The 15,658-nt window shown below is 43.0% G+C and overlaps 1 protein-coding gene across 2 annotated transcripts in view; it reads right to left on the bottom strand.

The window, feature by feature from the left end:
- Positions 1-5,849: 5,849 nt before the first annotated feature.
- The window catches only part of LOC123381925, a 234,598-nt gene continuing 224,789 nt past the window's right edge, over positions 5,850-15,658 (bottom strand). The window contains exons 7-8 of one of the 2 annotated variants that reach the window (XR_006589527.1): positions 10,198-10,396; positions 5,850-9,530 (exon numbers count right to left, since the gene is read on the bottom strand). The gene's annotated coding sequence lies outside the window, so the exon portion shown is untranslated. Of the gene's footprint in view, positions 10,397-15,658 lie in introns of both variants that reach the window. The other variant, XR_006589524.1, reaches the window with a different exon arrangement.

Genomic DNA, 15,658 nt, shown 5'->3' on the forward strand with positions numbered 1-15,658 from the left:
GTGAATAGCCATTTATGAGCATAAATAGCTGGGAACCTTTTCTCAGCACTCACTTATCTTTCAATCATGAAACTTCAAACTTACCCTATCCCTATTTATAGGATCAACCTCTTCCTATTTTGTGTCCTCACTGTGCTAAGTAAAGACCTAACTTATGGTGTCTAAAATGTTTTCCTGCCTATCACTGTCTGTATTACAAAATGATGAACGAAATAATAAAGTAGAAGGAAGAAACTGTAACAGTAGCAGTAAGAATTAATGATAGAGAAAACAGTCATCCCAGAAACAAGTTATAGCTGATCTATAAAACCAGGGTCCATTCTTTATGGAGACTAATGAAGTAGATGCTTGGCAGGTCTGACTAAGAGAAGAATAAGAGGAAGAAGAAGGAATAGGAGGAGTAGGGGAAGGGGAAGAGAAGAAGGAGGGGGAGGAGGAGAAGAGGAAGAAGAAGAGGAAGAAGAAGAAGAAGAAGAAGAAGAAGAAGAAGAAGAAGAGGAAGAGGAGGAAGGAGAAGAAGGAGAAGGAGAAAAAGGAGAAGAAGGAGAAGGAGAAGAAGGAGAAGAAGGAGAAGAAGAAGGAGGACAAGAAGGAGAAGAAAAAGAAGGAGAAGGAAAGAAGGAGAAGGAGGAGGAGGAGGGGAAGAAGGAGGAGGGCAAAGAGGACAAGAAGGACAAGGAGGACGAGGAGGAAGAGAAGGAGGAGGAGAAAGTAAGTAATAGTGAAAGCAAGAAAAGTAATAGGTTGATAGTTATAGAGAAAGCTTTAAATTATAAGGGTATTTTCTACCATTTTATGCCAACAAATTTGAACATCTAGATAAGATGGATAAGAAACTGACAAGGTAATCAAAGATTGCCACTAAAACTCTGGGCCCAAGGGTTTTATACACAAATTCTACCAAGCCTTCAAGGATTTGTGTCATTTAACTTATTCTACAGCATAACAAAAGATAGGAAATTTCTCAACTCAATCTTCAAAGATAGTACGTGGAAAAAAAATGTTGGCCACTCTCACATACGTAGATATAAACATTTTAAGTAGCAAATTAGCAAGTCAAATCCAACAGTTTGATAATAGAATGTCAAAATGGTTTCTCTCATTCACCATTGGGCAACTCAATAATATAATTCACCACATAGGCTGCTCAAAATAGAATGTGTGTGTGTGTGTGTGTGTGTGTGTGTGTGTATGTAGTCACCTTAAAAGATGCCAACATGAACAGCTGATAAAATTCTTCATCCTTCCTCATTAAAACATACTTTCATAATATTATTTTATTTGAATAAAATGCCCTTAGTCTCTAAAAAAGAGTCTTTACCAAATCCTCCAGTAAAAATCCCACATACCTGTGAAATATTAGAGGCGGTTTTACTAATTGAGAACAAAACGAGGATCTCTGTTATCATCGCCACTGGAAATATTCGCCAATGCAACGAGACAAGAAAAGGAGACTTTTAACTATTGCAAAGGAAGGCACCAAATGGCTCATTTTCACAATTATTGATGAAGAAAGTCTATGAGAAGCCATTTAAAAGATTATTATAAATAATAAGGTAATTCAACAAGGGGCCAAATAGAAGACAACATAACAACACCATTTCTTTTCTTATATATAAGAAAATAAAAAATATAATAATAGTAATAAGGCAAACATTTATATATCATTACATTTTGCAAGATGCGGCTCTAAGTGTTTAATATAGGTTAACCCACTACTTTATCCTCATAACAACTCCAGGAGTCAGATATCATTATTGTTACCATTTCACAGAAGGGTAAAAGCAACTTGCCCAAGATCATGCAGCTGACAAGTACCAGAGCCATGGTATAAACCAAAAGAGTCTGGCTGCATTTTCCATGCTCTGGAAATGATATCCAGAGTGGAGATCCTCATTAAAAATTTTCTGAAGAATCCAGAAAGAATTTTCGTCAGGATGACAGACATATTTCAATGTGATAAAGCCAAAGAACGGTAATGATGGAAGGATTCAGATTCTCCCCGACACGGTCACCTGAACAGTGTCCTGATGAAACCCTTTTGAAGGCAATCGGTTAATATCTGTTAAAATTGAAGATAAACTGGGTGCTTGTGCTAAAGAGATCTTTCAGTATAAGAATACGTATTGCAGAATAGTTGGAAAGAGCATAAAATAGACAACTAAATGCCCATCAGTAGGAGAGCCTGGAAATAAAGGGTTCTATATTTTTATTATAAAATATTATGCAGACGTCAAAAATGTAGTGATATGGAGGGGCACCTGGGTGGCTCTGTTGGTGAAACGTCCAATTTTGGATTTCGGCTCAGGTCATGGTCTCATGGTCCTGAGATAAAGCCCTGCATCAGACTCTATGCTGAATGTGGAGCCTGCTTGGGATTCTCTCTCTCCCTCTCCCTCTGCCCCTCCCCTGCTCGCGCGCTCTCTCTCTCTCTCTCTCTCTCAAATTAAAAAAAAAAAACATTGATATGGAAAAATTGCAAAGACAGACTTTCAGATGAACACGGTGAACTGGAGAATATGCACAGAGTGATCCCCTGTGCTTTTGAAAGGCATAATATTGAGACATACATGTGCATATTCATGCACAGAAATGGGACTGAAATAAAAGGGTCCAAACTGCTGGCAGAAATGTCTCCTGAGAAAAGGACAAAGAGAAGGACAGGAGTGCAAATCCTTCAAGGTTTTCTCTCTATGACTCTGCATCATTCAAACCTCCTATAAGAGGAATGTATTTTGAAGTTTGAATGTGTCGTTTAAAAGGACACAAAACTTTAAGAAAAAAATTAAATACTACTCTCAAAACCAGAGCCCAGGAAAGGGAAAAAAAATGTTTTTTTTGGCTAAAGAACGTATTTAAGCCCAAATACAAGCAGTTAGGTCTTTTTGAGTTTTTCGGTTTGTTTGTTTGCTTGTTTGTTTTTTGCTTTTTGTTTTTTGTGGGTTGGTTGGTTGGTTTGGTTTTGCAAAAGGACTGATAATTTTGATGACAAGGGAGTTTGGAATGCTCATTCTTCTGACCACTTCTAGCAACGCTTAGTGAGGTGAGGGACAGACATCGTCTTCAGAACGAGAATGAATGAGAAGAACAAGAGAGCCCCGGAAAGGCAAGGAATTTGCCCTGTTGCGTAAGAACGCTGAATTGTGTTGGTTTCAGCTTAGGAAGCAAGGTTAACGAAAGCTGTTTAATAAGAGGTGTTTCTGAGAACGGCATTAGATTTGTGAATGGCCCTGCTTCAGAGAGGAGTTTTGATGCCCTTTCTCAGAAGGCAGTGGAAAGCTCAGATCTTAAGACTCTCTTTGTTTTGGGGGGAGAGATTGGGGCTCAAGACTGGATGGTTTAAAACCCACCATACCTCCCAAGGTTGGGAAAAAAGGCACCGGAAAACCCTCCCTCCACCCCCATATTTAGTAATAGCAGCTGCAAGTCAGAGCAGGAGATAGCAGTTGGTACTCAGGAGGGGGCGGTGGTGTCAGAAAAAAAAAATTAAGGCAAAAGATCTGGAAATGAACACTGTTGCTTATGGTTAATAAAGCTGGTGCTGGGAACGTTCACCTTAGTATGAATTCTGGCCGCACAGTGCAAAAGTTCTAAGACCTTGGGTGACTGGCATACGTATTTTTTAATCCTTAGTTTACTTACCTTTGAAATGGTGGTAGGATGATTTTCTCACAGGTTTGTTATGAGTCATAAATGAAATAATCTTGTGGAGTAGTGCAGTGCTTGGGACATAATATTCAATACATGTTAGTATTATTGTAACACATATAGTATTATTTATTTAACGGTTAATTTTGAGAGAGAGAGAGAGAGAGAGAGAGAGAGAGAGAGAGAGAGAGAGAGGCGCAGGGGCAGAGAGGGAGACACAGAATCCGAAACAGGCTCCAGACTCTGAGCTGACAGCACAGGGCTTGAACTCATGGGCCATGAGATCATGACCTGAGCTGAAGTCGGACGCTTAACTGACTGAGCCACCCAGGCACCCTGAGATCGCAATTCTTTTTTTATATATATTTTTAATGTTTATCTATTTTTTTTTAATTTTTTTTCAACGTTTTTATTTATTTTTGGGACAGAGAGAGACAGAGCATGAACGGGGGAGGGGCAGAGAGAGAGGGAGACACAGAATCGGAAACAGGCTCCAGGCTCCGAGCCATCAGCCCAGAGCCTGACGCGGGGCTCGAACTCACGGACCGCGAGATCGTGACCTGGCTGAAGTCGGCCGCTTAACCGACTGCGCCACCCAGGCGCCCCTGTTTATCTATTTTTGAGAGAGAGAGAGCCAGGGAGGGGCAGAGAGAGAAGAAGACACAGAATCTGAAGCAGGCTCCAGGCTCTGAGCTGTCAGCCCAGAGCCTGACGCGGGGCTCGAACCCACGAACCGCGAGATCAGGACTTGAGCTGAAGTTGGACACTTAGCCGACTGAGCCGCCCAGGCGCCCCTAGTAATAATGGCATTATGGTCACCGTAAGAACCAGGGAAACAATCACACTCCTTTAGGAATTTGGTCTCTAACTCATGGTTGGTTTTGCTTCTTAGTAGAACATGTTCCAGGGCTCATGGAGGAGTCAACGGCTCTTGGGTGTGGCCTGAAAAGTGGCTTGCCAGCTGGGGACACAGTCTAGAGTTTCACGGTCCAGGAGCCACTGGTTCGTGTGGCTATTGAGAGCCCAAAATGTGGCTAGTCCAAAGAAAAATATGCCATAACCATAAGGCAGTCCTCTAGATTGGAAGACGCGATACGACAATGATGTAAAATAAATCATGAATTCTTTTCACGTTGATTACATGCTGAAATGATCATACGCTAGCTGTATTGGCTTAAATGAAAGATGTCGCTAATATGACGTTCCTCTCTTTCATTTTGCTTTCTTTAGATGGCTACAAGGAAGTCTTTTTTTTTTTTTAATTTTTTTTTTCAACGTTTATTTATTTTTGCGACAGAGAGAGAGACAGAGCATGAACGGGGGAGGGGCAGAGAGAGAGGGAGACACAGAATCGGAAACAGGCTCCAGGCTCTGAGCCATCAGCCCAGAGCCTGACGCGGGGCTCGAACTCACGGACCACGAGATCGTAACCTGGCTGTAGTCGGACGCTTAACCGACTGCGCCACCCAGGCGCCCCAAGGAAGTCTTAAATTACATTTCTATTGGAGAATGCTGGGCTACACTCTATTTGTCCTGATAAGTGTGTGTTTAGCATTTTCAAAACACTTTCTTTGGGTTTCTGGGAGGGTAGGTGAGAAGAAATTCCTTTCTCCATTATTAAGGTAGAGAAACTGAGGATTGAAGTGATTTTCCCAAAAATGTTCTCAGTGTGACACATGCCCCTGTGGGGGAAAAAAAAACTCACTTAGAGCAGAAGCCTTCATAACAAAAAGGTGGTAGCTTTCCTCGTCTCCCACCATGTCACGTTCCACAGAGGCAAATACTATTTTTTTAATTTTTAAATGTTTACTTATTTTTGAGAGAGACAGACAGACAGACAGATAGGCGGACAGAGCATGATCAGGGGAGGCACAGAGAGAGAGGGAGACAGAATATGAAGTAGGCTCCAGGCTCTGAGCTGTCAGCACAGAGCCTGACTCGGGGCTTGAACCCGTGAACCGCAAGATCGTGACCTGAGCTGAAGTTGGACGCCTAACCGACTGAGCCACCAGGTGCCCCAGAGACAAATACTTAAAAAAATTTTTTTAAATTTATTTTTATTTTTTGAGAGAGCGAGAGAGCGAGAGAGAGCGAGAGAGAGAACATGCACAAGTGAGCAGGGGAGGAGCAGAGAGAGAGAGAGAGAGAGAGAGAGAGGCATCCCAGGCAGGCCCCATGCTCAGTGTGGAGCTGATGCAAGGCTGGATCTCATGACTGTGAGATCATGACCTGAGTGAAGTCAAGAATGGACGTTTAACCGATTGAGTCACCCAGGCGCCCACAAACACTTTTAATATGTATTTTAAGTGGTGTTATTAATTACTTCAGTGTTACCCACCTAACTCTTATCAACTGTGAACATTTGTGTTCAAGATTCCTTTCCGATGAAGCACGCTGCCTTCACCAGAACAACCTCTGGTCAAGGAAAGAGATAACAGCTTTCTGAGTCAATCATGTGTAAGCACAGTCTCTAGCTTACAACAAGAACTTAGGGTTGTTACCAGAAAGAAAGGAAAACAATTCCTGAGGAAGTAAAGAGTGTGTGGCTTTAGTCCTCTTTTTCCATAATTGGATCTTTATGGGCACAGTAGGTGCCCTAGTTTGCAGCACAAAACAATCGAAGTATGAATGTCCCTCTTTGTATCAGGATTCTGCCAACTTTTGAACCAAGGATTCTTCTTAGAACAAGATGCGGCCTCCCTAAAGTCTGGTATTAATTTACCACAGGTAAAGAGAACCAAAGACCACGTAGAGCCTAGAATATTAATTATGAGAAAATTTAACTCCGAGGTTGCAAGCCTTATCTGTAAAGCGCTATATAGTAAATGTTTTAGGCTTCTGAGAATCTGTGGTCTTTGTACAGCTAAGCAACTCTGCCTGCTGTTGCAAAAAAAAGCAGTCCTGAACAATACAGAAATGAATGGGCATGGTCGTGTTCCAATAAAACTTTACAAAAACAGGTGGAGGGCCAGCTTTGCCGAAGGGCTGTAGTTTGTCAACTCTTGGATTCCAGCTAGTTTCTAGCGGAGACTACATCCAAATCACAAAGAGCCAACACATTTGCACAAGAGGAGGAAATACATATTAACACTGAGTAGTATTATCCATAAACAACAGTAAGACAGGACTACTTAGGGAGATCCATCATTGCGAGAAGATGCTTATGTTGATAGTGAGGTAGCGGCCCCCGTAGGGGGGCATCACGGTAGGCTTACCTTAAAATGTTGGGTGGAGAAACGAATGGAAAAGTAACCAGAGGAGGCTGTTAAGGCTGATGTTTTCCTCCTCCACAATGGAGAATACCTGTACGTTTTTCACAGTGAGGTTGGTAGAGGGAAATGATTAGGTCACTAGGGAAATGGAAGGACTTGGTATCATGAACAGGTAGAAAAGTTTGCCCAGACAGGAAGGAGCAATGCTTCCTACTTCAATGGAGGAATGAGAATTGAGTTGGTTCCTCAAGGACATTTGGTTTCTCCATTTTCCATTCTTTCATGAAATGTTGATCTATGCCTTTCTCCTCCTGCATCACCTCCAGCCTTACATCATCGTTTAGTGGGATATTAGTAGGCCTTTCTTTCTTGAGGTGAAGGAACTTAGGCCAGCGATCTCCAGATTTACTCACGGGATGCGTCCAAAGAGCAGGCACCCAATATTATCTTCACTAGGACATCGGACTGGAGACCAGGAAGCATGTGTGTCCTAGGCTGTATCACAGGGTTATGAGGCTGCTCTGCTACCAAGCCTGGGTTTTAGATTGAATTAAAAACCATCTCAGTTTAAGAGGTCTCCTGGCAAAACGCTGGCCTACCATGTGAGTGGATGAGCATGAAATATGGCAGGCCACGGCTATCCTTCCTGAACGTCTGCAATCAAAGGATAAATGAATATGACCGATTTTCCCGAATAAAGCTGGGTTTGCGTTTAAGATAAATGGCCAGGCAAGGTGAGGTTCGATGATGAATGAATTGGGATTAGCATTGCAGGCGTGATGGAGAAAGGCTTTCTATTCCTGATACTTAAAATCATTACTCTTGGTTAACATCTGCCACAATTAATCACTCCACCCCCCGTGTTTGCTCAGAGTACTTTGTTTGGATCTCAATTGAAGCCCTGATTTTAGTCTACCTTCTATCATCCATAGATGTATAAAAGCCTGTCTTGCCAGTGGGCTGTGATTCCCTTGAGAGCAGGCACTGTTTTAGCTAATTTTGTAGCAGAGTGCGAACTCCGGAATGCCTATCGAGCAATGGTTTGGGGGATGCAATCTTAGGCAAGACAATGTAAGAGTCTGTGGGCTGGGCTTGCAATGCATTTTTGCTTAGACTTTTAGGTAGCTTTAAGTGGTGGCTGACGGAGGAATATTAAATCTCTGGTAAGCCACCCTTGGGCACCAAAAGACTCCCTAAAATACCGTGTACGTATGTGGTTGAGTTGAACGTGTTGATATTTTACTTGAATTTCTTTAAAAGTTAAGGGCACAAAGGAAATGCTTTTCACGCAGCCCATCTTTCTCATAGAGACGGCTGCTTCACATCCCTGGAAGGCATATTTTGGTGACTTCTAATGACCACGTCCTTCTAAGACCAGCGGATTCTGTTTAGAAGTGCCGGCCTTTGGTGTTGCTGAGGCCGGGTATATAATCTAGCGCTGGGAGCTCAGACATAACTGAGTCACTCAGCACAATAGCAAGAAGAGGCCTGAGGGGGGAAAGAGTGACAGCTTGAGGAAAGCCAACTGGAGCCAGGCAGGATGAGGAAATACGGAGAAAGGCAGAAGGGAAGACTTCCAACCCGGTTACCACACACACACACACACACACACACACACACACGCACGCACCCTTTCTCTGGTGGCACAGTTGAAAATGGATTTTGGAGAGCAGAAATACCTAAAGGGCATTTAAATCTGTACCCTGAGAAGTACATGCTTCAGGCGTGGTGACCTGAACAACAAAGATTTGTGTCTCCCAGTGTGAAAGGGTAGAGTTGATCCTACCCAGCCAGAGGCTCCATTTCCCAGCCTCCTTGCATGGGGGGAGGGGGGGGGTCCATATGGTTAGTTCTTGCCAATAAAATGTGAGTGAACCGAGGTGTGACCTTTTGGATTGAGATTTTCACCATCTCAATACTGGGTGCTCTAGGTCAAGGGTTAGCAATTTTTTTTTTTTTTTTTGTAAAGGGCAGATAATAAATATCAGTAGGCTTTTCAGGCTACCCAGCCTCCACTGCAAGTCCTCGGCTCTGCCAATTTCGCAAAAATCAGCCATAGAAAATATGTACACAAACAAGTGTGTCTGTGTCCCAGTGAAACTTGACTTTTGGACGTTGCAACTGAATTTTGTGTAATTTTCACTCGTCCCAAACTGGTCGTCTTCTTTTGACAGTAGCTATCTAGGTTACACCATAGCCCTGTGGTTGTTGCTTTCTCTGAGTCGGTATCGATATTCCTTTCTTCCTCTTTCAAAGGGGGACACTTCCCCTTGGAAAAGTGGATCTCTCTGTCTCTCTGTCTCTGTCTTGTGCATACCTTTAACCTCTTGCCCCCTGCCTTCAAGGATGCTATCATCTTTTCCTATCCTTTAATGTGAAAGCAGAAAGAAAAAATCCGTTTCATTAAGCCCTACTGACTTCTCAAGCTTCTGACTTCTCTGCCTTTCTCTTCGTAAATAGCCTTCATATTTTAGAGCAATTTTAGGTCCGCAGCAAAATTGGGCAGAAGGCACAGATTTCCTATATATCCTCTTTCCCCACAGCCTCCCCCATTATCAGCATCCCCCACCCATGCGGTACATTTGTTATGATTGATGGACTTACACTGAGACATCATGATCATCCAGAGTCCATAGTTTACATTAGGGCTCACTCTTGGGGGTGTAGATTCTATGGGTTTAGACAAATATAGGCATCATTATAATATTAGGCAGAGTATTTTCATTGCCCTAAAAATCCTCTGTGCTCTACATACTCACTCCTCCCTTCCCTCTAACCCTTGGGAACTACTGATCTTTTTAGTCTCTCCATAGGTTTCCCTTTTCCAGAATGTCAGATCTTCAGAATCACTCAGTATGCAGTCTTTTCAGATTGGCTTTCTGTACTTAGTGATACGCATTTAACTTTCCTCCCCGTCTTTTCATGGTTTGATAGCTCATTTCTTTTCGGTGTTGAGAGTGCACTAGGATGTCATGATGGACCGCAGTTTAATCCATGTACCCACTGGAGAACATCTTGTTGCTGTGACTTTTCTTTTCAACCGCTAAGATATTGAGCTGATGCTTGACCTACAGCCTTTTTTTTCTCATTCATTACTGTTATCTTTTGCAGTCAAGTATCAGTCCTATTCACACTATACTAACAGCTCTTGGGGGCACCGATGATTTCTAGGTGGGCCAATCAGTGGTCTTGTCTAAGTCTTTATTCATCCTAACGACCGCTGTCTTTGGCACTTTAGAACCCTAAGTGTCTTAGGTGTGGAAACGCTCCCTCTTGTTATGTATCACCTCGGAGCCTGCATGAAATTATTCATTAGCCATTGGTTCTTGGTACTTACGGTAAAGGAAAGCTAGACCATACGTGAACTTGAGTGTTGGTTCAGGCAAGAGAGAGGTCTGTGCCTTTTGCTAGAGATGTCATCCAGGGTGCGCATGTGTGTTGTCATGAATTAAAACGATCAGGACACTTAGTCCCCCCTGACAAAGCCAACTGCTTCAGCAAGTAGAAAAAAAAATGGATGAAAACAGGAGAAATGCCTGCAATACAAGAAAAAGGAACAAAGTACTTTTTAATATAGTTTGGTTATAGTATTTACATACTATATTGAATCAAATGTAAAGTCACCAATCGTCGACATTTTTGACCTACAGCTACGTATCTTTACACAATGTGTAGTCAGGATTCACTCTTTACGGACACTGATGAGTGACAGTGGAATGAGAAAAACCTACCAGAGTGACCTGGTTGTGTTTTTCTGTTTCACAGATGAGTAAAAGAGGACGGAGATCATACACCTGTGATGTACATCTACTCCCAGAACCTGGGTCTTCTGCTTGGACCCTCCCCTTCTCGAATTGCCTAGACCATTGAGCTATAAATTCCACACTTCTTTCTTAGGTAAGGCTTTAAAAAAAACTGAGCTATTTTCATACTCTACTGAAAACTGTTTGACCCTGAGCAGTTTACGAGTGAGATTTTCAACACTGAAATATTCCATCCACATCTCCCCAAGGCCAAGGATTCTCCCCGATACATGGAGCTTTGCTCATGTTTTTAAGCCAAGCTCATGCAAGCACAGATCAATTCCAGCCTCCAGTTTGCAGAAAGATCTCCTGCATCTTCTCTGCTACCCAGTTGAAAGTTTCTTGACTCAGTTCCAAGGAATCCTTTCCACCTCCGTTTTATTAAAATTCATTTTATCATATTACAACCTTTCAAGAAGACATGTACTGCAACAGGAAAATAAATAGAGCCAATCTCTTTTGTATCATCAAAGTCCTTAAATGATGAAGATATGAAATACCAGTTTCTTTTTTTTTTTCCTGTTCATCATCATGTGGAAGGATTATTGAGGCTAATTGAAGCCTGTTAACATTTTTCTGCTATTGATGTGGATTTTAGCTGAAGTGGAATGAAACATATCGTCTATGAAGGGAGATTACTTTTACAAATTAAACCAATGTATCTTACTGAGTTCTATTTCCAGAAATGTGACCTTATTACACTTCATAATTTAAAATGAGAGCAATAAAGACATACTAGGCAACATGACTTCTAATAATGCCTGCTGGATTTGAATTAAGTTTGGTCTTGACCATTAAAACATCACAAGGTACCCTGTGGGGACTGTGATGAAAAGCTCCCCATTGGATCAGTTGTTCCTGGCCATTCCAGACAAGATAGCATCCTTCCTCTGTTCTTAGTAAATAAAACGCTCTTGAGTATTCTTGTTGTTGCTACAAGAAGAGGAAAATCCGATTCTCTGTATAGCTGCCTGCAAGGTGAGAAAGAAAAGGAAGGAAGAGTGGGGGAAGGAAAGAAAGGCAGGCATATCGCTTCTGGGCCTTTTGGCTAAGATCAAGTGTGGAAAGAAAGGCAGGCAGGCTTGCAATCCAGATTTATTTTGAAGAGGAGAAACTGGTGGGAAAACAGGGGAGAAAAGGAACCCAAAGGACAGGGTGTAGGGAGCCTGGTGTTGGGGAAGGACAGCTGGCAGAAGGGGCCACACTGGAACAGGAAGAGTGTCCTGATGCGCTGGGCTGGGGGAGGGACGAGTTCTAGAAAAATACATTGGAAGTTTCTAGAGCATCGGGAGAGGGGCTGAGGCTAGGACGGAGCAGACGCAGGTGGGGTAAATTAAAAGACTTGACTGCAAAAAAAAATAAATAAATAACAGTAAGGTTGTTCAAATATGCCAGGTGAGCAAGAAAGTGCAAAACTCTTAAGCCCTTAGTTCTCCTGAAATGGCTTCCCCATCATCACACGATAGTATTCAAGAACCGGTCCCTTCAGGACATCCGATCTCAGATGGTTGTGATACGCACACAAAGCTACAGAGGAGTATAGAGAGGGTACTTTAAGAAGAAAGTACTGACTGCAAGTCAAGTCTCTCATTTAGAGCCTCACTGGTTATGTCTCTGGGACATTTTCTGTCCCTGTGTGGTCTCCTGTCGTAGGCGTAGTGAAAATGCCTTTAATCTTCTATGTCTAGCTGGCCTTGACCCCAGCCAGAGTAAATTGCAGACACTCTACATCCCCTTGTCCAGTCTCAAACTACCGCGCGCACTAAGGCCTGTTTCCCTTAAGAGCGGACAAAATCTAGAGCTGGGACACAGCGGTGTGGCCAAGTCACAGATCGCCCACATTCTTCCCCTGCTTACCGGGGATATCAGTTCAAGCAAGTTTTTAAAACCATTCTCCATCCGTAAAATATGAATATCAATACTTCCTATTTTGCAGGGATGTTGTGAGAATTAGATAAAACCTATAGAGAATACGCCAAGCTCTAGGACTGACAAAGAGTCGATACTCATTGATTACTGGTAGATATTACCACGGCTGCTAATACTTCTTACTGCTACTGCTACGATTTCTGTGCTTATTATTAGACCACTCACCCAGCATCTTTCCCCTGAGTATTGCCCCCTTCTCTACCATTTATCTGGTTGCAGTTGGAGTACCCATGTCTATACAATGGTACTTGTCTTCTCTATCCACTTCTACCCTCTATCCACTTCTATCCACTGTAGTTCATGCTCCAGGAACTGTGGGTTGATAATCAAAACTCAGTCAGTGGGTCTCTTCTAAATAAATTTTAATTTGAGAACAAATGACAGTCAACTCAGACTTTTCGACACGGCTGAACCCATAGCATGTAAAAGATGGGTGATGTCATGGGCTATTTTCTGTCATGTGGAAAACTGAGGGATGTGGACCATAGCAACACTTCTTTAATCTTTATTGAGCAGCAGAATTACTATAAGGGCTTGTAAAAATACACATTGCTGAGCCCTAACCCTGTTTCTGATTCTGGGGCCGGGTCTGAGAATATGCGTTTGTAACAAGCTTCACGGTAATGTTGATTCTGTTGGTCTGCGCACCACACTTTGGGAACTACTTGTATATAAGAAGAGAGAAGAATAACACCAAAATGTGGAACAAATCAAAGATAGATAGGTAGGTAGATAGATAGATAGATAGGACATATATATTATTCTGGCTTCTCCAGAGATTCAATATCTTCCTAAATTTCAGATGCCTCCATCATTTGATTTCATGAAATACTCCAAGATCATTCTAATAATGCCCCTTTCTTGCCTAACTGAACTGGCTTGGTGTTTTTGGCACGCCAAAAGATGATTCAAGAGTTTTGGGTGGGCAATACAGTCTCCTGTACTTAAAAAGCCAATTCTTCATATTTCGTCTCAAACTTTCAGATAGCGTCTATATTCGTACTCTGTACAGAAGAGAAGGAGTTTACTCTTCAGAATACAATGAGGACTTCAAAATGAGGCTGAAGGGCTCTCCCTCCAGGAAGACCGCGTCGCTAAGGCCCATGATGTCCGTGTAATTCTGTATGTAGCCAGAGCAGAGGACCACTGGTTTCGCCCAGTGAGAAAAGGGACTCAGGCACTTCCAACCACTGCCTGTGTTTGCAGGACCTCACTGCAGCCTTGCGCATGAAATGAGCCTGAAGTTGGGCGGTAAGACAGATTCAGATTTGAGCCCCAGCTTTGCCATTGCCAGCTGGGTGACCTTGGAGAAGTTCCTCAGCGTTGCTGATCTTCGGTTAACTCCTCTGTTGGAGGGATGAAATAACAGAATCACTCTACAGGGTTAGAGTGCCACTGACTGATAAACTGTGGGAAGGACCCCCATAGTTTTGGAGCATTTGTGGAAGGGGAGTAAGCGGCATTATCATCACTTTTGGGAGGCGGGGGAGGGAGGCCAAGAGGACCCACGTTTAGCATAAGAGAGAACGCAGAAAGCATAATTGTGTGGCCAGCGATGAGTCCAGAGGGTTGATCTGGGCTCTTTCCTTGTCCTTCCATATCCCTAACCATATCAAACTCTCCTGCTGGGAGAAGCAGAGTCTTAACCTTTCCTTATAATTCTGATCATACCACCAAAGTCTTGTCTTCTGTGTGCCTCTTTCTTTCCATCCAGTGACTCTAATTCCTGATTGGAGGACAGAGTGACCAAAACATTTCCTGCCTGGGAAAGTCAAGTCCCCTCTAGAGAAAGCCCCGGAACGCCCTCACCTGCTTGTCAGGTCCCTGACACACACACTTCTGGGATACGGCTGGTGAACAGATAGCAGCGGGACCCCAGTCAGGAGTAACCCCCTGACTGTGTCACCAATTTTCACACCATCATGGGAGGTCTCCTGAGCCTAATTGGCTAGGCCACACCAGCTGAGACCTACCAGGTGTAACGCTAATGCCATTAGGCTGATGTTGAAAGAATAAACAGGTCAGAACCTTGGCATCCTGATATGTGCTGCCTCCTTTTATGCAGGAACCCTGCAAGGCTGTGCCTAAGCAGTGATGTCTTGGTATCCACATCTCCGGAATCCCTCCGTGCCCTCAAAGCTGCAGCATGCCCTCTCTAATATTGTTACTGGGGGCAAATCTTCATTTGCTCAGAGTAGATCTGATTTTGGAAAATAGCTGAGAGCTATTCATTCCCAAGCCCGGCGACAAGGAGAGTGATCAAGCAGGGTAATAGCACTTTGGGTAATAAACAAGTGTGACTTTGAGATTGATTTTGTTGGGCATGGATCATAAACCGATTCTGAGAGAAGTCAGAAATGCAGTTGTATGAGCTTCCCAAATAGGCTGCCTCCCTAAGTGAACGAGGAGTGAACTCATAAACGCTGAGTTCCTACTGGGTAACAGACGCTTTTCATACACAATCTTTAAATATATAATCTCACAATTATGCCGTATGATCAACATTTGCAAAAGAGGGAACAGACTCCCAGCTCAATAACCTATCCAGCGTCACAGAGGTAACAAATGGCGGCGTCCAGATCAGACTTTAAACTACCTGACTGCGAATACTCGTGCTCGGGGACTTACCCAGGGGGGCTTTGTGACCGACGCCCTTCTCAGCCTCCTCATTTTCTCCCCATTCTCTTCAGCTCTCTCTCCTCTGACCCTCAGCTTCCTGCCCGGCACCCTCCACCTTCTCAGGGTAATTTGCCTAAAAGATAAAGCCTTCCAATAAGCCCTACCCAGGTCTACAATGGCAAGACGTGGCAATTACCCCCAGCTTTTCTCATAAATCACCCCAAGCAAAAAAAAAAAAAAAAAAAAAAAAAAAAAAAAAAAAAAAACAAAAAAAACAACCAAAAAACAAGGACGGTCAAAAAAACTCTGCCCTGGATGTAACCGGGAGACATCAGTACCCTAAAATGACAATACAATTGTGTCTGGTTATTTGTGGTAGCTCTGTTCTGTAAAGTCACCGAGAACACCAAATTAGTGGGTACTGAACCAATGCTTCCAAGGGAAACA

Source organism: Felis catus, chromosome E1, assembly GCF_018350175.1.
Source record: "Felis catus isolate Fca126 chromosome E1, F.catus_Fca126_mat1.0, whole genome shotgun sequence".
NCBI lineage: Eukaryota > Metazoa > Chordata > Mammalia > Carnivora > Felidae > Felis > Felis catus.